Here is a 20289-nt window from a genome sequence, read left to right on the forward strand (position 1 = left end):
TGTCACGCCCAACAGCGGCCGTTTTGGATGCCTGTGGTAAGCGCCAGGCGCAGTTGTCGGCTCAGAGTCATTGGAGCGGCCTTCGCGCTGAACCTCCGCTTACGTTAAGACGAAACGGGGACAAACAATCCAGCAATTCACGTTCAATGTTCTGGTTGCGGAACAATTGCAGACATTTGCGCTCAGTAGCCTGTTGCGACAGCATTTACCACAGCGTTCCGGCCGTGCGAGATGTCCTCGTCTGCGTCCGAAAAGTACGCCGCAGCGGCTTCCTTTATAGCCCTGTACGACATCGTCAGCATCCGTTCTCCTCGCCACTATCACAGCGCCAGACATCTGACGCGTCCCCGCCCCCGCCCCGCCCGGTGCCACCAGCCGTCGTCGGCGACGGTGCCGTGTCGACCCACCCGCCCTCCCGGCGTCCGGCCAGCCCGGGGGAACGACCGTCTCGGGCCCGCTGTGACGTCACTGTTCCCGGAGAGCCCGCCGCGCCGGCCCAAGCTCCCGGAACAGGAGCCACCGAGCTGGCGCCACCGGCGCCACCATCCGGCCAGGCGCCCCCCAGTGCCCCGATCTCCGTACACATGCACAGATCGGCGTCCAGCTCCGGTGACGCGTCCCCGCCTGTGTCGAAACACCGCCGGTGCCAGGAGCCGGGCCTGGCGACCATTGCTCACCAGTGCAAGGGAGGCATGGACGGAGAATGTCTGGTGCCCCACATCTGCGTGGGTGTTGGACCGCGCGCTGAATACACAACACATTGAGGCAGCTCTTCGGTGAAAATTACATGCGGAAGATGTGAGTGCGATCGAAGCGTCACGTCAAGGAACTGTCGTGCAACCGAAACATTTGCATACAACTACACATGCACCTAAGTGCAGCCACGCCGTGTCAACTGCACAGCTGCAGGCGCAAATGTGCAGTGCGCAGCCGACGTGTGCCGCACTGCACCCGCCAGCGGGGCGGACCAGCTTATCACAACTGGGGCATTTCGAAACGACAGCCTGTCTGAACAAGAGACTGCTCTCGTCCGAGTCCAGGCGTGCGTGCCAGCGCGGGAGCCGATGGTTTCCTGGCTCGTGAGCTTTGTCAGCCCGCCTCTGTGTTTGCCGCGGATGGCGGCACGACCCGGCACAGCGTTTGCATTTGCGTGGGCCTCCTGCCGCGTGTGCACCAAACAGGCGCCGACTAGTTCGCACTTCGTGCAGTCTGTGCATGTTTGGGCACACGCGTGCAGTGATGGTATGGCTGAGACACGTGAAAGGAAAGGCAGACGGTGCCAGGGGGATTCAGCGACAACGGCGAAGACCCGAGCTATGCCTGCTCGCCTATGCCAAGCCTTCGAAGCTCTTCGAAGCTACCTGCGTTCTGGACTCATTATCTCGCATAGTTCGGCACGATGCTGGAATCTGTGTTGGCTGTTCAGTGGGCAACATTGAAATGACGACGGTCAGAGACATCAGCGACGGCCGACTGGTCCCTCCCGCCTCCCTTCTGAGTCATATCCGACTCATATTTGACACAAATATCATCTAATACGCCAAAGATCGACATAGCAGTCGCGTCGGCCCGCTCGGGCTAACATACCAGCGTTAAATAAACTCGGTGCTCCGCTAGCTAACCACAACTGCTATGTGGGCGCACCCCGTTACGAGAGATAGAGGCGATCACTGGAACGCAGCGCACGCCTTCGCGTTCTGTGCCCTTACTCTGCAATATCTGATTTCTGGTGTATTATGGTGCACGCCGCTATTATTAGTGTGCGGCCTGCTGGTAGTTGGATATTACCGACGTTTCGCCGGATCCAAGCTATACATACTGGTCGGGGGAGCATGCAAGTGTTTAACATCTCTGCATGGCAGATTGTGAATAGCGCATGCCATATCGGCACGTAGCTCGATGTTTAAAGTAGCTGTGCAGACACCAGTGCTGCGCCGAGCATGCCTGCCTGATAGTCGGCCTTGATTTTGGTTCAGACGAACAACACATTGACTTGCGTCTAGCGCCGTCATAAATGCCTTTTTTATAAACCTTTACAGGCTCCAGCTGACGTAAAACGAGTCGGCGGCATACCTTTTGCACAACGAGTTCGTCCCGAAAAAACGTGGGAGCTTTGGCTGCACAAAAATCAGTTGCCTCAGCTGTGTACTAACAAGGTTCAATGCAGCCGCATGTTCAGGAAGCGGCGGCACATGGCTTAACAGATCCGGTCGCCACGTTTTTCGCCGTGCGAGCGGCTCTGCAATGCCTGCAATGTCCAGCTTTGTCGGCCGCAGCTAATCCCAGCGAGACAATCCCCGTCGAAAAGTAGTCATGTACGGCCAGCCTGTTCGCCCGGGTTCAAGAGACGTTCACACCAGAGACAATGGCCAGTAAATATCTGACACAGGGCCGGAGCGGAGCGCTCGGCCATTTTTCCCGCCCAGCCTGGTTTGCCGCCGCGCACGGGCAGTACGCCCGCCGTCTGACCTCAGGTTGGCGACCCCACACCGGTCAACGCTCGACACCGCCTCCGTCGGCAGCCGGGCATCGGCGTGGGTCTGAGCGTCAGTGACGGGATCGGCGGGGAGGGGGTTGCGTTGGAGGGGGGGGGGGGGGGCTGTGCCCAAATCAGGACGGGTACTGCTTTTCCGTCAGTGAGTGGACCTGGACCGACGTCGAGATCAGGAGCTTTCTCGGGATCTCGGGATCGGGACCTTCTCGAGATCAGGAGCCTTCTCGGGATCGGGTGGAGGTTCAACTTATAACTGGAGCGGGATCAGCTGACCAGCGCTGCGATCCGCGACCGCGTTCGCCGTTACTGGGGCTACATCGGCCGGCAGCCTACGCACGGCTCCCGCGACAGGCGCGGTGACGGCCTCGCCAGCCGACGGCTATCACAACCTGCTGGCCGCCAGTACGCCGCAGAGGCGCAGCATTTCCTAGAACTCCAGCCAGCAGCGCGCCCCACCCCGGCCAAGCCTGTGTCCAGCCCGCAAAGCCTGCAGTGCTGCCGTTCTGGTCAAGCCTTAGCCATTGCGTTTTTTAAGAGCGTTGGGTACAATATCTCACAGTTGACGGGCGACACGAAAACAGGACTCGATGCAGACAGCGTTACGGAGATGAACAGCCACGCAAAATCAGTGTTGCGAATGATGTGCGTGCTCGTCAAGAAGTCAAAGGTTGCAGTTGTGGGCAGCTAGCGCAAATGACTCGCAATAGCCAGCTTATTGCGCGATGGATGTTATGGGACAGCAATTCCTTTGCACGCGATGACTCTCCAGACTTACATAAGCTGAAACAGTACGCAGTGGTACTTGGTGGGCATCAAATGATATGAAACGAAGATGATGTTACGACTAATCAAGCAATTCAAAATGCAGGGATCCTCTACGCACCATCGCAGCAGCTAAAAATGTAGGCAGAATGTACTTTTCGTGAAGCAAATACGCGCATATTTGTGCCCACATATATCAGACGGCAGATAGCAAGGATATTACGGCCTCTCCTGCATCGGAGGTACAAACTGTCCATGAAATTCAGTTAAAGAATGTTAGAACGTGACTCGTCACCGGTTCATCCCAAATGCATCGTTGTTTGTTATATTCGTCCGCGGTGTCAAAGGATAACCGGAAACGCCAAAAGACTGGGGAAAAGCCTGTGAACCTGATGTGACTGAAATCTTATGGATGTTGTCGTAGTGCACTTCGCCAACTGCTGGTGGCTTCCATGCAGTGGCTCGGTAGCTATCTTTATCTGTTCTCCGTTTTTTCTCTTTTCAAAGCTTTCCAGGAGTCTACTGCATCACAAAACATACGGAAAAATGTAGTCCTGCATTGACGGAATAACGATTTTGCAGGGATGAAATATCAGCATAAATGCGTGAGACCACACCCTATCATCATTGAGGTAGCCTACATTACCTCAATACAAACGTTTCGACGCAGCTTTACATTAAATGCCGTGTAGAAAATGCCACCATTTGACTGGGGGCCTCCTCAAATGGGTTTATGGGAAAATAATATGGCTTGTGCTACACAAAATATGACTACTTGGAGAAGTGTGCCGTGATGGACTTATATAAATGGGACGCAACAGGATAATTTCCAGAAGCGAAACCAAAAAGGCAATCTTTAGACTTTCAAAAGCAATCATTGAAGATTTATTTTTCCAGAAAATGACAAGACGAATAGCTGTGTCGCAAAACTTTGCACATCAAGATCACACCATCTTTTTATCCTCAAATCGTTCGCATGTCCACCATATCATAGGAAAACATGTGTTTCGTCTCGAGCTAAAGTAGCTCCATTTTACGCTGCCCAAAGAAGCACTCCATCCCTATGAAAACATGGGCATAGACACCCTCATACATCATTCGATGGACATTTATAGGTAAAGGCATGTGCCGTGACAAGGAAACGGGCAACAAGTGTGTGCACGCTATTACATAGTGACACTTCGTTATGATCACAAATATTTCACTTCATCGGATGACGGACACGTTACTAATGTCTGCCGAGCACGACAATAACATTTTCCAGTTTGGGTGAGCGCGACCACCGGTTGTAAGCGGCGCAGTGTGCCTTTTGTCGCCGCTTCCGGGTGTGCGGCGCACGCAGCTGCGTCCCCGGGCCGGCCTCCCTCCGAGCCGCCCGACAGCCTATCGGAATCGTGGGAAAGGGTCGAGCGCTGACCCCGCACCGTTGCAAGCCGGCACCGCGGTGCCGGCTGGTTTCTTTCGCGGGTGCCAGCTCCACGAAAGAAAACAACAATCCGGTAAAAGCCTCTTGCGGCGGCCGCGTCACGCGGGGCCGCCGCCCGGAGGCCGGTCGGCGGGAGGAGACGAGTGACCGCCGTTGGTTGGCGGGGGGAGACGAGTGACCGCCGTCGGTTGGCGGGAGGAGACGAGTGACCGCCGTCGGTTGGCGGGAGGAGACGAGTGACCGCCGTCGGTCGGCGGGAGGAGACGAGTGACCGTGACCGCCGTCGGTCGGCGGGAGCAGACGAGTGACTGCCGCCGGTTGGCGGGAGGAGACGAGTGACCGCCGTCGGTCGGCGGGAGGAGACGAGTGACCGCCGTCGGTTGGCGGGAGGAGACGAGGACCGCCGTCGGTCGGCGGGAGGAGACGAGTGACCGCCGTCGGTCGGCGGGAGCAGACGAGTGACCGAAGTCGGTCCGCGGGAGGAGACGAGTGACCGCCGCCGGTCAGCGGGAGGAGGCGAGTGACCGCCGTCGGTCGGCGGGAGGAGACGAGTGACCGCCGTCGCCGCCCGGCCGGCGCGCGCCGTCGCCACCCTACCGGGCACATTTAAGCGGCGGATCGGGACTGCAGCCGGCGGCGCCATTTACACGGCGATTATCGGCGCCAGCGGAAGCGGCAAGCAGGCGGGCGGGCGGGCGGCGGCGGTGTTGGCGCCGGCGGTGGCGGCGGTGGTGGTGAGTCGCGCCCCGGCTGGACGGCCGGCCGAGAGGCACAGCGCGGCGCGTCGCGGCGGCCGCACGGGCCGTGTCGGTTTCACGGTAAACGTTCGGCTGGCCAGTCTCCACCCCGTCGGCCGCCGGCCCACCCACCGCCGCCGCAAAACCACGGCTGGGAACGGCGCCGCGCCGCCGCCGACGGACGTGCTCCGGCGCCACCGCCCGGCCGAGTACGCACGCAGGCTGAAGGCTGACCCTCGCGAGCAGAGGGGGGAGGTCAGCGCACAGACGCGGTCAGGTGCCGTCAGCAGACAAGCACGGACGGTGCGGTCTGCTGCGCCCCCCCCCCCCCCTCCCCATTCCCGAGAGAGCGGACACGGACAGTCTGCTGCAGACCCAGCTCCGTGTCCACAGTCGGGCTTTCGCTGTCCGGCGGCGGGTCGCGCTCGTAATGAGCGGGTTTAATATGGGACCGACCTGCGCCCCTCCCCCCGCCGCCCCCTAATTGTGCGGCCGCCAGGAAGCCGACTGTCATTGTTCGATATTGATGACATTGACGGCTGCCGGCGTATGTGCGGGTGTCGTTAGCGTCGCTGGCCGGCTCCGCGCTGCTGTCCACCCAGCCATTAGCCGCTCTAACCTTCAGGGGGCTGGGGAGGGCAGGATATATGAATATAGATGAGGTAAAGGGGCGAGATATACTGGTAAATGACAGCTAAGTGTCCGATGCAAACACTATTTTGGGAGAGGGTTAAGCGTTTTGAATAGCTGGTTGTCACATCAGGGCCGCTTCACATGCCTAAGGTTCCAGCAGTTCTAAGGAGCCATTGACAAGCGACAGAGGCCCCGATTAGTCCCACGGCAACCTTGCCAGTCACAACGGGTCCTTCACCTCTGGTAGACGGGTCCTTCACCTCTGGTAGACGGTCATGTCAGTCATGAGGATGTGGCAGCCAGAATGGCCTTTTGGTATTCCCAGAGAGACCATCGCCTATTCACAATGAGTCTCTATTCTGTAGCAGTCTGAGTCCTTTTCCGGTCGCAGAAGGCCGTTAGACTTGATTGACATTAGACATTAGACATCAGACTTCGGCCTGCCGTAAGGTCCCTTATCGTCCCAGACATTCTGTCTGTTTTAAGACTCCTGACGTTCTCCAAGCCTATGATCCTCCCAGGGCCCCTGATCCTTGCATGGGCCTTAGCCGTCTTAGGTCACCAACCCTCTCGGGGTGCCTCCCCGTTCCCGACCCGTTGCACGCTACAAAATCTTGCACACCATTCGGACTCTTTACAAGGGCAATCCGATAAGCCCTCGCCCAGGTCCATCCGGCCCCCCAGGAGGCCAGGCGGGCGCGCTACCTTCCCCGGTCACGACACTGGTGACGCGTCGGCGGCGCGACCCAGCGTCGCCTCTGACCCGGGGTTGACCCGGTAATGCCAGCGGCGGATGGCTGACGTGCGACAAGGAGAGGCGACGACACGAGTCAGCCGGCCGGGCCGCCTGATGTGACGGCACCGTCCTCAGAATCAGGCAGGCGCCGTCACGTCACGAGCTGACGCCTGTCAGCCGGCCGGTCTGCCCGACGTGACGGCGCCGTCCTGAGAATCAGGCAGGCGCCGTCACGTCACGAACTGACGCCTGTCAGCCGGCCGGGCCGCCTGACGTGACGGCGCCGTCCTGAGAATCAGCCAGGCGCCGTCGGCGAGGCCCCTTCTCAGGCCGATTAATGCGTGCCCGACTGGCGGCGCGCAGCTCGTTTGATTCAATCCTGCGTGAATTCGGGCCGCTTAAATTGGGTAATTTCAATAGTTCTGTATAATGATGACGCATTGCGTTCGACAGGCGGCGGCCGGCGGCGTCGCGCCACCGTGAAATCATAGGTGCCGGCCGGCGCGCGCACACGGGTAATATCCCGACCACGGCCGCGTCGGACGGTCGGGCGGCGCGCCGCGTCCTCGCGCTCGGACCCGGAGGCCGTCGCCGTGCATCTGCAGCGACACTTGGGTGGCCGGCTCGGCCGGGGCTGCTGCGGTGGCGGCGGGTCGCGGTGCCGTCCGACCTGCCCCCCCCCCCGCGCCGCCTGACGGCGGTGGCGGCGGCACGTCCTGCACCTACACCGCCGGTCGGGTCGTTTGCGGTAACAGTGCGCGCACGGACGACCGCTGGGCCCGGTCGGCCAATAGCACGCGACCGGCGACGGCGACGCTTTTAATGGTAATGTTGTTCCGGAGAATGGACAGCGGAGATATTAAGGCCTGAACTGAATAGTGATTGTGCGCAATAGCTGTAAACAACGAGCGGCAACATAATGGGTCAATTTCCCTGCAAGTGCTCGACAGATTGTGAAGTTTTCAGAGGTTTCCGGCAGAGCAGCGCATCCTCCAGGCAAAGATCATGGCTTCCCGTCGGGACATTCGACGAGGCTCCGCTGGGAGAGCGCGCCGCACACGAGCGGTCAGCAGTGTGACGCGGCCGGCGCGTGACGTCCGGCGCTCCGCGGGCGCGGCTCGGCCGGGCCGGGCCTCGTCACTGGGCCACTGCGTGCGGGGGCGGCCGCCCGTCACACCCGCGCCGCGCGCGCCGCGCCACCGGCCGCCCGCCTGGCGTTCGCAGGCGTCAGCCGATCGCGACCGGCGCGCGCTCGGCGGCGGGCCGCCCGGGCGCTGGTCGCGCGAGGCGGCTGGACCTGCCCGCACTGGTGGCGCCTGCACGCTGCACGCAGGTGACCACGTGCGCCCGCGTGCCGTGTGATCCTCTCAGGCGTCGCTACGCTCCACCGCCCTCAGTGGTAATAGAACTGTTTTCCATTTGTGCTGAGAAAGCTGCTGGGACGCCGGCAAGCGCACCGACAGCCGGCCGGGCGGCGGGCGGACGCCATGTACTGCGGTGGCCGGCAACGTGCTTGCGCGTTTCTAGAACACACGATGGATGGCGCCGTTTGTTCCGCGCCACGGCTCCGGACGGCGCCGACTCGAGCAGTGGCACCGCCGTCCGTCTAAATAGCGGCTCGCCGTGATGGCCGGCCGCCGCTCTTTTTGACTGACTCGGTCCCGCTTGTGGTTTGTGGCATATGGCTGCCGGCTCTTCGAGCTGTTCTGGGGGTGGCAGCGTTTCTTTCAGTTGAAGCTAGGTGCTTGTGTTTGGGGTTGTGAGGTTAAGCGGTCCAATTTTGATTCATGAAGGCGGCCACCCGATAACCGCGACAGTTCATCAAACATTCATTCACGGGCAATGCCTGATTTAGTTATCTGTTTATGCACACAGCGTGTTTATTGCCTGATTGTGCATAAACAAGCACACCATTTTGTTTCACAAAATAGTGTCGGTGAAATGCCTGACACCTTAATCAAATATAATCTACACAGTTAATTGTTCAGGGAAGCTTGAGCATTTCAAAGCCAATTAAATTATCTCCAATGACAGTTGAAAAAAGGCTTTTGCAGAGCTGGCGATTAGAAAGATCCGGCTCAACCGGGTATTTGGTGCCAGAGACAGGTGCATGAGCTGAAAATAGGTCGGGCTTAGTTATACGGAGCTGCCTTACAAGACCTGAAGTAAAAACCGAAACTGGACGATGCATGACATATGTACGCATATGCCGTACGTTCGTAATCTGTGATGTGCACTGTTTTAAATAACAACCTTCCAGAGACCTCATCGCAGGAGGTGTTTTATCTTTTGTTCTTTGTTCGTCGTGAAGAAGCAGCGAACTGTACTGCTGCCAGGCTCACTAGCGCCGCCGCGGCATCGAAGTCGTGCACGTGTAATAGCCTCTAGGCACAGCACCGGTTATCAGTCACTGCCCACACATCCGGGCGGGTGTCAGTAACGGTATGTGTTGATTTTAGTTGCGGAAGACACAACTAGTTAGGTGCTCCCGGGGGCCGCACCTTCGCCTTTTCCCCGCAACTTTCAACAGCTATTTCCATCTCGCTTCCCTGCCGCGTGTTCAGACATTTAGGCACAAATTACCCGCGGTGTTTGTGTTAACACTGTTCATCCTTTTTGCACATTGGGCACTGCAGTAATCTTCGACTCCCTGAAGTCTTTGAAGTAATAATCCCAACTTTACAGCCTCTAAAAAACCGCTGAAAGGGACGATGGGGTCCGAATTGGTTTGTAATACCATCTAATGCTCACCGATGTCGTGCAAAACGTAGCATTAGCAAGAAGCGTGTACTTATTCTCCACCTACATAAAGTTGCCTCAGATGTGGACACCAATATCACCACAAGGTAAGTGTGGCCTTTTTGATGGGTCAAAGATATAACCTCTGGTTGCTATTTGTCATAATCTTTGAAACAACTTGAAGTTATTTGACATACATATTTGTCGTGCATACGTATTTGCCATCCATTTAAATACACACAAAAATTGTACGGTTGCAGAATTCGGCAACACGGAGCGCATTTCAAATGTTTTGCAAAAAGTGTCAATTTAGAGCGCCATTGGCGCTCGAAATGTGTTTGATGGCGTTTGACATTGCACGATTTCAATCTTCCTATTTTTATGTGTCTACCTCAATTTTCAAGGAACCACGACCTGTGTAAAGAGCTTGAGCTTCTTCCCTGTTCCATGCTAGTAGCTAGTCGGCAGGTGATGCTCAACCAAGGACTCATGTCCAATGAGAACAGCATTGTTAAGGCATTGCGTGCAAGCGAAGTAGGGTTAGTGGCATCATTGCCAGAGCACATGTGCATATCCGATATGAGTACGATCTCATTGCATTGGACCTCCAGGCAGTCAGCAGATCAGATGATCGGAACATCATTATCGCCCACCTGGGTCAGTTGATCTGTGATCGCCACCAAAGGCGTGAACTGGGTCTTAACCCCGGATAGGGTCCTCTGACGTGTCAAGCAAACCTGTGTCAAGATATGTGCTAACTAGTGGTGCAAAATTAACTGTATTATTATTATTATACCTTGTGTTGCGTGCACGAATTTCTGAACTAATTTTGCCAAGCGCTCACTTCTGAGTGTTGGCAGAAGATCCACCCACCAGGCTGTATCTACAATGTTTTCCAGTCCACATTGTCTGCCAACCGATGTGATGATTGCTCATCGCCTAAAGATACCGTGCGATATCCCGAAATCAGCTTTTGGGGCGACGTAATGAAAATACTGTTCCACGCAGTACTACAAGCATCCACTCTGACACACACATGCTGCCCGTGCATGGCTATTTACAAAGGAGTAGCCATTCGGCTCGTGTGAGCGGCCCGATGGGCGCGGCAGTGTTGCCGCCACGCCCGCTCACCGCCAGGCTCCGGCCGCGGTCCGTGACCCGGTGAAGGGAGCCCAATGGCCCTGTCGAGGCGGCTAGTTACGGCCGACCGGTCGCGTTGTCGCGTGGGGGCCGGCCGGGCCCGCCGCCAGCTCAATATTTGATGTGGGTAAGGCCGCAAGTGACGGCCGGGCATAAGTGAGCCGACTGCGGACGGCCGGTGACAGATGGGCCGGCGGTGGAGCAGGGCCGAGCCGGGCCCATCTCGCTCCACCACGGCCCCGGCCCCGGCCCCGGCCCAGGCCCCGCCTCCGGCTCCGGCTCCGGCTTCGGGTCCGGGTCCGGGTCCGGGTCCGGGTCCGGGTCCGGGTCCGGGTCCGGGTCCGGGTCCGGGTCCCGGTCCGGGTCCGGGTCCGGGTCCGGCTCCGGCTCCGGCCCCGGCTCCGGCCCCGGCTCCGGCTCCGGCTCCGGCTCCGGCCCCGCCCCCCCCCCCCCGCCCCGGCCTCGGCCCCGGCCCAGCCGCCGTGGCAGCCGGCCATGCAGGACAGCTCGGAGCGGGCTAACCGATTACGACGCCACCTTTGTCGGGGCGTTGAACGTTCACGTCTGCAGCGATCCGCAGATCGTCTATATTCCAACGTTATGAAGCAATGACAGTAACGCATGGAGTCCGTAAGGGCAATGGGCAATGGGCGCCAGCGCCTTGTGTGTAGCCATGAGGCGCCGGGGCCGGGTGAGGGCCATTTCTAATATCGCAATTATTATCCACTTAGAGCTACGACCATTCCCTGTCGATGCCCCCTCCCCACAGCATACTCAATGTTAGATCGGCCGTCAGAATCGGCGCGGCCGATCGCCCGTCGTGTGTGTGTGTGTGTGTGTGTGTGTGTGTGTGTGTGTGTGTGTGTGTGTGTGTGTGTGTGTGTGTGTGTGTGTGTGTGTGTGTGTGTGTGTGTGTATGTGTGTGTGTGTGTGTGTGTATGTGTGTGTGTGTGTGTGTGTGTGTGTGTGTGTGTGTGTGTGTGTGTGTGTGTGTGTGTGTGTGTGTGTGTGTGTGTGTGTGTGTGTGTGTGTGTGTGTGTCGCGCGCGCGCGACAGAGGGGGGGGGGCAGCTGATGGCTGGCTGGCGTGAGCTGCCCGCGCCACCCTGTCCTGCCCGTCCCCTCCCACCCCGCACCTGGGCAATCACAACACTCAGATTGATGGCGGCCCGCCGGAACAATGTCCCAGACGTCCCAGCGGCGATCCTCGCATACCATACCACTCCCGCGGGCTGGACAGGTTTCGGGTATGTCTGTAATCGGGCATGCAATGCAACCAGTGCACCCGGCACATCCAGGGCGCCGGCATCGAATCTGGAACGCTTCAGTCACGAGCTCAATAATGCATATGTTTTGCGTTCCCAAAAGTGGTTGCTTCCATGGGTCTTCGTGCTGGTTCGCCACAGCACGAGACAAAGCCAAAAACAGAACGGCCCTGAAACTCCGGCTTTTGTGCATCGTGCTCCGACACGGGACAAACACTGAGGGCGTCCCTGGGGCTTTGACTTTTGTCCATCGTGCAGCCGTGTGGATGTTGCAGGAATTATGACCACCTGAGCACTGATGGCTGGAAGATGCCAGAAAACAAGAAGCGCACCAGCTTAATGGCCTCCCTCTCAGCTGCCTATAACGCCGACGTAATCTTCGATGAATTCGTACGGATGTGAAACATAAAAAGAAGGAACTGAAGATGAAGTGAACGAGCAGATACAATCATACCCGAGACGACATAATTTACTCTAATTGAGACGATGAATTGATCACCGTATTATCAGTACAACAGGCATATCCAGCCCAACGCGTTCCCGAACCGGCACAACTCGAAGGGGACGTCACGCCGCCATCGATATCGATTTCGGCACCGATTACCTGCTTCTATATTGACGTTCCCGTCGCTATTCAGAAACTTCGACCGACGATACATCAAGATTTGATGGCCAAAAGTGCTTGTAGCTAGTCTGCGGTTATCGACGCCATGCTGCTGGCCGCGTTTTTCCCTGTCGGTACACCGGCCACTGACGCCCGAGCCGGCTGTGCTCCTGCCCCAGCCTGCCACCGGCACCACATTGTTTGCATGATCTCAACATATAAACGAATTAATATGAGATAAGTCAGCCATCGGTGGCTGCGGGCGGGCTATTGTTTGGCTGCCAGGTCGGGGGTGGGTCGCGCCGGCCGCCTCCGAGGTCGGAGGTGTCCGACCCGGACCGCCCCGGGCGCCGCCATCGCTCCCACAATGCACCGTCGACGGCCGGCATAACGGAAAGGATGTCGTATTTCCCGGCTTCCGGTACTGAATCCTTGTTTATCTTTATATGGTGCTAATTTGGGAGCTGTTAGCTGCAGGGGCGCGCCGCAGCGGCAGGCCGGTCGGCGGAGCAGCGCGCTCGTTATAGCACCGGCGAGAGAGCTCGCGCCGGTTTGGCCGCAGCGCCGCCGTCCGCCCCGCTTTCGTCGACGCGGCGCGGCGCGGCGCGGCCCGCGTGCGCGGGAAGGGAAGCGGCTATGACACTGGCGGCCAGCTCCTCTGTGTGCGCCTTGAACTCCCCCCCCCCCCCCTCCCAGTACTAGCTGTCGGGCGCGAGGTTTGGTGCGCTGTTCAACAGCCGACAGCTGTCTGTCGCATGGCTGACCTGGCGTGGAGACGGGCGCCCCGTGCACCTTGAAGGGCAGGCCGTCCGACTTGCGCCGGTAGTGCTCCAGGTCGCGGAGGTGGTCCGAGAAGCGGGGTGTCGAGGAACGGTCGCTGGCCCAGGCCATATGCGCGGTACTGGTGCTGCCCTGCTGGCCCCGACCAGACCACATCAGGTCAGACGCGGCCGACAAACAGAGACGATCCAGACCGCATCAGGTCAGACGCGGCCGACAGAGACGAGCCAGACCGCATCAGGTCAGATGCGGCCGACAAACAGAGGCGGACCAGACCACATCAGGTCAGACGCGGCCGACAAACAGAGACGACCCAGACCGCATCAGGTCAGACGCGGCCGACAAACAGAGACCAGCCAGACCGCATCAGGTCAGACGCGGCCGACAAACAGAGATGGGCTAGACTACATCGGTTCAGACGCGGCCGACAAACAGAGACGAGCCAGACCGCATCAGGTCAGACGCGGCCGACAAACAGAGACCAGCCAGACCGCATCAGGTCAGACGCGCCCGACAAACAGAGACGAGCCAGACCGCATCAGGTCAGACGCGGCCGACAAACAGAGACCAGCCAGACCGCATCAGGTCAGACGCGGCCGACAAACAGAGACGAGCCAGACCGCATCAGGTCAGACGTGGCCGACAAACAGAGACCAGCCAGACCGCATCAGGTCAGACGCGGCCGACAAACAGAGACGAGCCAGACCGCATCAGGTCAGACGTGGCCGACAAACAGAGACCAGCCAGACCGCATCAGGTCAGACGCGGCCGACAAACAGAGACCAGCCAGACCGCATCAGGTCAGACGTGGCCGACAAACAGAGACCAGCCAGACCGCATCAGGTCAGACGTGGCCGACAAACAGAGACCAGCCAGACCGCATCAGGTCAAAGGCAGCCGAGAGAAAGAGGCGGACCAGACCACATCGGACGTGTCCGCTGACAGACGAAGACGGGTCATACCACACCAGGTCAAACGCACCAGATGGGAAACAGCATGGACCACGTCACATCCGGTCAGACATGGCAGCTGTCAAACAGAGCAGGGACACAGAAACAGACCGAACTGGATCAGCAAGATAATATGCGCAACAAACCGCAAGCAAAAATATCAAGCAGACACAATGGTTCATTGTTATGTCTCAGACGCCTTGTGCTAAAAATGAATGGCTAACTGCGATCACAACCCCAAGTATTGCTGTGCAGTAGGTATCCAACAAACAAACAAAGCTGTGCGTCAGTGCTATTCAATCTGGTATTGCAGAGGAAAGTTGAACATTGTTCCGTGGTGCGGCCAAGCGTATCCACCTAAATCTGCTCCCGGGAAACAGGAACAAGGTCGATTACAAAACGCTGACAACGGGCGAAATTGAGCAATACGTGAGAGCAAAAAGAAAAAAGAGGGTCTGGATGATATCACCAGACCAGTCAACTCTAAGGAAAAGGAAGGTGGAAGGGACGAGAGCATTCCCACCGTCCTGCGGCACAACGTGGAAGGAGCGTAAGGGATTCCTACCAAAACTATCGAAGCTAATAAAGCCCAGGAGGATGTGGAGCCCAAACCTGTTCAATTAAGAGATTTGCGTGCTTTTAAAAGCTGTTCGGCGCTATAAAACTACACACGTCCCTGACGAGATTACTTATTCGGAACCAACTTTCTTCTAGAATAAAAAAACAGGTGAATGGTGTTGTGTGTTGGGAATCGGTAGCAAGGAGAGAGAAAATCCCCCCTCTCTCCCCCTTCAGGTAACTTGCCCAAATTTTCAGCACCTGACATGTAATCAGTCTGAGACATTCTGTGGTGGAAGTTTCGATGTTTGATGCGGTCGATGAGTTATAACGTCATCCGTTAAGGCTTGCATGGTGGTTATTGCCTCAATACGCAGTAAACCGAAGTTCCCTTCGTTGCTTTTAGATCACTTCGATGTAGTTTATCGACTGGCTTGACTGCCTGCAATTAAGAGCCGGTCACACTATACGATAACTTATTGTGACTTATTCCGCTGCTAGTGTTTTTGAACTTAAGCTAATCCAACCATCTGAATATGCAATCATACAGCAAATAATTAAAACAAGCCTGCACGTCGAGGGAGTCTTGACGTCAAATAGCCGGAACTTTGGCGGTTTGTGCGGCCTGGTCCGATCAGACCAGGCTTAAGTCCGGCCGGTCGCCTTTCTGACGAGCTTGTAACTTTGCAAACACCAGTCGGGCCCATATCTCAACGGCCAGGTGTGCAGCGACACGAGAAGAACTATGTCTGGTGGTGGACAAAATGGAGAGTCGTGCTGACAAAAATGAGGGTCGGTCAGTCGATGCGTGTAGCCTGTCTCGGGCTATCCTGCGCAAATTATGGAGTCCCTCGCATTGGCCCTTTACGGACTGGCGATAGACGTCAGCGATCAGCCCTGGTGTAGACGTGAAACAAAATGTACGGCATAGGCAGACGTGTCGTTTATAAAATATCAAACGGTTCTGGCGCCGGTCGGCCCATAGGCGCATCTTTACTAAACCTAGCGCGGGCCAGTATCATTCAGCTTTATCTTACCCGACCCCGAACACAACAGGCTGCGCCCCAGCGGAGGCAAGGTGAGGCTCGATAACTTTAAATGCACATTGTCTGATCTATTATGGTCAAGATGCGCCCAAACTATCTGCATTTTCCAAATGTCTGCAACGCAGTCACCAAAATTGTTTAGCTGTTCCACTTAAGCAAAACTGTGACCGAAATTGTTAGGCTCATGGTAAGCTTGTATTCCAGCAGTCATTGGTAAATACGTAACCGAACAGTAAGTATTTCTGTGCATCTCTCAATATCTTCCAGCATTTCCCATCAAAGGGAGATGTTCCCATGCAATGATGCGGGCTTCTTGTTCCGGTTTTCAACGAAGACGGACTTGGGTCGCTTACGTTTCTGTATCATGTGCAGTGCATGATAATGATCCCGTCTGTTGGAACCTCGATCGTGCCATGCCGCAAAATGCGTCGCAATGGCATTACCGACAGAAACATTGCAAAAAGTGTGTGGCAAATTTTCTTAAAGTCAGTTCTGCTAATGCTTTATGACAAGGTTAATTCGTCAAGACTCGATAAATACAGGTGACACATCACCCGCTTGGACCCGCGGTTCCTACACCAACTAATTACGAGTTGATCATAACCAAATAAGTCACCTCATTTTCAAGTGGGCGTTCTTACATTGCACTACATTTCATCTCCTTGTTATGCAACGAATTTTATCCGCCTGAAGCCCTGGATATTCCTCCGTAGACCCGTAGGAGCCAGCGCTTTGTGGGCCAAAGGGCTCAAGAATTATAAATATTTTGAAGCCGCTTTCTGAGAGCAAAGCTGGGCGCCGCTCCAACAAGTCGTCCCTGAGGGATTCCAGCCGTCTGTCGAGTGTGTCTCGGCCCCTCTGCAGCGGGCCGGCACTGGGGGGGGGGGGGGGGGGGGTCACGGTCATTTGTTGCCGGTTTCCGGTCCAATTCACAGTATATGACACGGCGACCTCAACGCTGGTCGTTAGGAGGGGATGCGATTGAAAGGCTGTCAAACGACATGGGAACGGGCGCTGCTGAAGGTGACGCAGTTACATCATTATCGTTCGGCGAAATCATGCAGCGTTATCGACTCTGATGGAAAACCCCGCTTTGTGGACGGTTATGATGCTCATCGCACTCCGATGATTGTTGCCGCAGTTCCAGCTATCTGATGATGTTGATTACGTCCGGCGAGATCTACGTTATTTGGAAGGTGACGTAATGTCACAATGTCATGTGATGGTGACGTAATGTCACAAAAATATTGGCACGCCATTTAACGTCACAAAGAAAGATATGTTTGCTCATGGTAATGGATGAAACGCCATGGAGAGCCAAAGTCGTGCCAAAACAAGGCTGCAATGCAATTGTTAATGCAATACAAGGCCGGCATATTTGCAGGATGGATGAGGAGCTATCCTTCAGGATGCATCGCCAACGCTTTTCATCTGCTGGCCCCACTCTCGCCACTGGAGAGCCGGTGCGAGGGGCCCCATAATCCCAGAGAGGCAAAAAACCTTTTCGAAATGCTTCATTCCTTACATGTCTTCTGCAGCAGCATGGAGCTTCATTTTTTCCACAGGAGCACTTAATGAGGCTTTTGACCAGACGAGCGCAAAAATAGAACCGGCCCGCGCGGACGGTCCACTGCAGACTCCCACAGTGCACGTGCACACCGGAGAAGACGACGAGGAACGTCACTGCCTGCAGCAAGGGCCGGCTGCCGCCGCCGTTTTACAGCACAAGGGAGACTGCAGCCTTTGCTCAAGTGGAGACGGCGCCTGAAGTGTGGGGCTCGCTGCTCATACCCCAGCACTCCGTTTCTAAATATGTGGCAATGGGGCATCGCAGCGTGTTACATGTTAGATGGATAACTTACTGCATCATGATAAGTGACGTGAGAGAGAGGTCGAACAATGGCGGTTCTGGCCAGCCGAGTTCATTCCAGAAACAATCGACCGCATGGAAAGCACTGATATGAGGCAGAAGGCCAGAGCGTGACTCACGCCTATCCAGAAGCGGCAGTTTTCCAGCCAAGCACAAAATCGTACGATCAAACACATCGTTACCGTCCAGCTCCCCGAGCACGAACGCCAGCCCGCGTCGCGGCCCACGTGCACGGTCACGTGGGGGGGGGGGGGGGGGCGGCCGGGGCCGGGTCGGTTCACGTTGCAGGGCGCCGGCGGCAGGGTGCGTCAGCGCAGGCGGGGGAGGCCCGCTGGCGGCGGCCCGCGCGTGCCCGCCGGAACCTGACGGGGACGGCGGGCCGGCGCGCCGGAAGTCCAACCGACCCTCGTCGCACCGCCGGTAAGAGACTACAGCCGCGGAACGGCGCCTTCTCGTGCTGACCGGCACGTGGCGGACCCATGATCGGATCTTGCGGGGGGGGGGGGGGATATAGGCAGCCTGTAGTGTTAACGCCCAAATTTGATTAGAGTTGCACTAAAATACATCAGACACAGCGTAAATGTGGGGTTTCTAGCCGACTGGGCGGAGCCGTGCAAGCCCTGCATTCCCTTGAGATCTTCAGTTAGACAGCAACGCCACTATTTCGATGATTCGATAGTGCGGTAAGGCGTACATGTTACGAGTGGCAGAAGTCCTGGACGTGGCGTTATGGACGTGGGTCAGGTAGCATGGCGAGGCAGCATGGTGAGAAAAACGTTTCATGGAAGTTGGTCAGTTTGTAAGATTTTGCCACTCAAAGACTTCCCCCGACACCTTTCCCACAGCGACTCATTGCATCATTCTCGAATTGTGGCTAAGGATCCACATTGCCTAATATATACATATGACTACCATTGGAATTCTCGCCAGATGTTACTAGGAGATACGTTACCGCTATGCATCCAAAAACGCTCAGATCAGGGATGGTTAATCGGATGTTTTGCTGACCGTCTGTAGAGGATAATCTGGATAAGCTCATTAGTAAAAAAAAGAATGACGCAATTTACGATGTGTCACAACTTGGCGGGCAGAGCAGGCCTGCTTTTGGTTTGCCTGACGCCTACTTGCTGAGGTGCAAAAGGACATGTTTCATCATCTCTTATCAACCCGGGCGCGCCTTATTTCGCTGACATAGCGGAGGCACCTGAAGCCAACGTCATGACATATTGCGATACGTCATGACATATTGCCAACGTCATGACATATTGCAGTCATGACATATTGTCACAGGCAGAATAATTTGTTACACTTACCTCGGCATATGCTGATTAAAAAACGATGTCAAGAGTATCTGGCAACGTGATGGAAATGCTGGATATTTCAGTATTGTTCATGCTTTAGACGTTAGTGATGGTTGATACCTTGTTTTCAAGCGTCTCCCGAAACTGAATTATATTATATTCGACATGTGAACACAAAATGACAAAAACAAACGAGAACCCAGCATCTAAAGCGAGGTCGGCAGCCTACTTTTGATTGCGGTGTGCAAAATAATCGAAATAATGTGAAGTTCAGGGGCAAAACCCCAAAAACTATCAGAAAATACACACTTTAATCAACACGAATGCAACGTATGCAATCCATCGTCCATGCACACTTCTCGCACGATGCAATGCATCCGTCAGTCTCTCGTGAAGGGAGGCAACATGGGCCGCAAAGTGCATCACTGTTCGACTGGGTAACGGGAGAATGGTGGGAGAATGGCGGGAGAATGGCGGAAAGCCGCTCGAAGGTCGATGGTTCCATCTAGCTGTCCGTGATTTCACGAGAAGATGAGGCAAACGCTTTGAAAATAGGAAAAATCAAAGATCACCTACAGAGCATGTGTGCATGTGAAAACCACTAGTCCATCACTGTTCATTAGACCTCCTATGAGCATCGAACGCAACCTGTCAAACACAACGCTTGTAACGCCTCCTAAAACACAAAAGGCAGGTAAGTTTTCTGGCAGGCAACACTACGGTGGCCCATGTGCCCGCTACTAACCGCCATAGCTGGCCGAATGTGAGCACGGCCAAGGACGGGAGGATCGGGTCACGGGACCCTAACACTGATGGTGATAATGATGACGATAATGGCCATAATTGCGCTCTTGGAGCGCGTCGACAACAGAGCAATCCAGCGACAATCATATATCCTGGACAAATACTGAACGCAACCTATCCGCGGCAATTATCATGGCAAAGCAGTTCAAAACAGGCGGGGTGACGGGGCGGGCGGCGGACGGGTTCGTCCCGGGGGGTCCGCTCCGGAGCGCCCTGCAGCTGAGCGGAGGGCGGCCACCCTAAAGGGGGCGCCGGCAGCGGTCGGGGACCTTCGGACGGCGGACGGGGACGAGTGACGTCACCATCATTACGCCTCGACGGCGGCCGACGTTCCCAGGCCGTCAAGCCGTCTAACGATGGCCGATAATAACGGGCGCGTTCGGGAGCGGGACCGACCGGGGCGCAGCGCCGGATCTGGCGGCTGGGAGCAGCCAGCCGCCGCCCG

The 20289-nt window shown here is 56.4% G+C and overlaps 1 pseudogene; it reads right to left on the reverse strand.

The window, feature by feature from the left end:
• The window catches only part of LOC119102849 (protein lozenge-like), a 56137-nt pseudogene that overhangs the window by 13824 nt on the left and 22024 nt on the right, over positions 1-20289 (reverse strand).

This window comes from Pollicipes pollicipes, unplaced genomic scaffold, assembly GCF_011947565.3.
Source record: "Pollicipes pollicipes isolate AB1234 unplaced genomic scaffold, Ppol_2.1 Scaffold_5724;HRSCAF=6776_pilon_pilon_pilon, whole genome shotgun sequence".
NCBI lineage: Eukaryota > Metazoa > Arthropoda > Thecostraca > Pollicipedomorpha > Pollicipedidae > Pollicipes > Pollicipes pollicipes.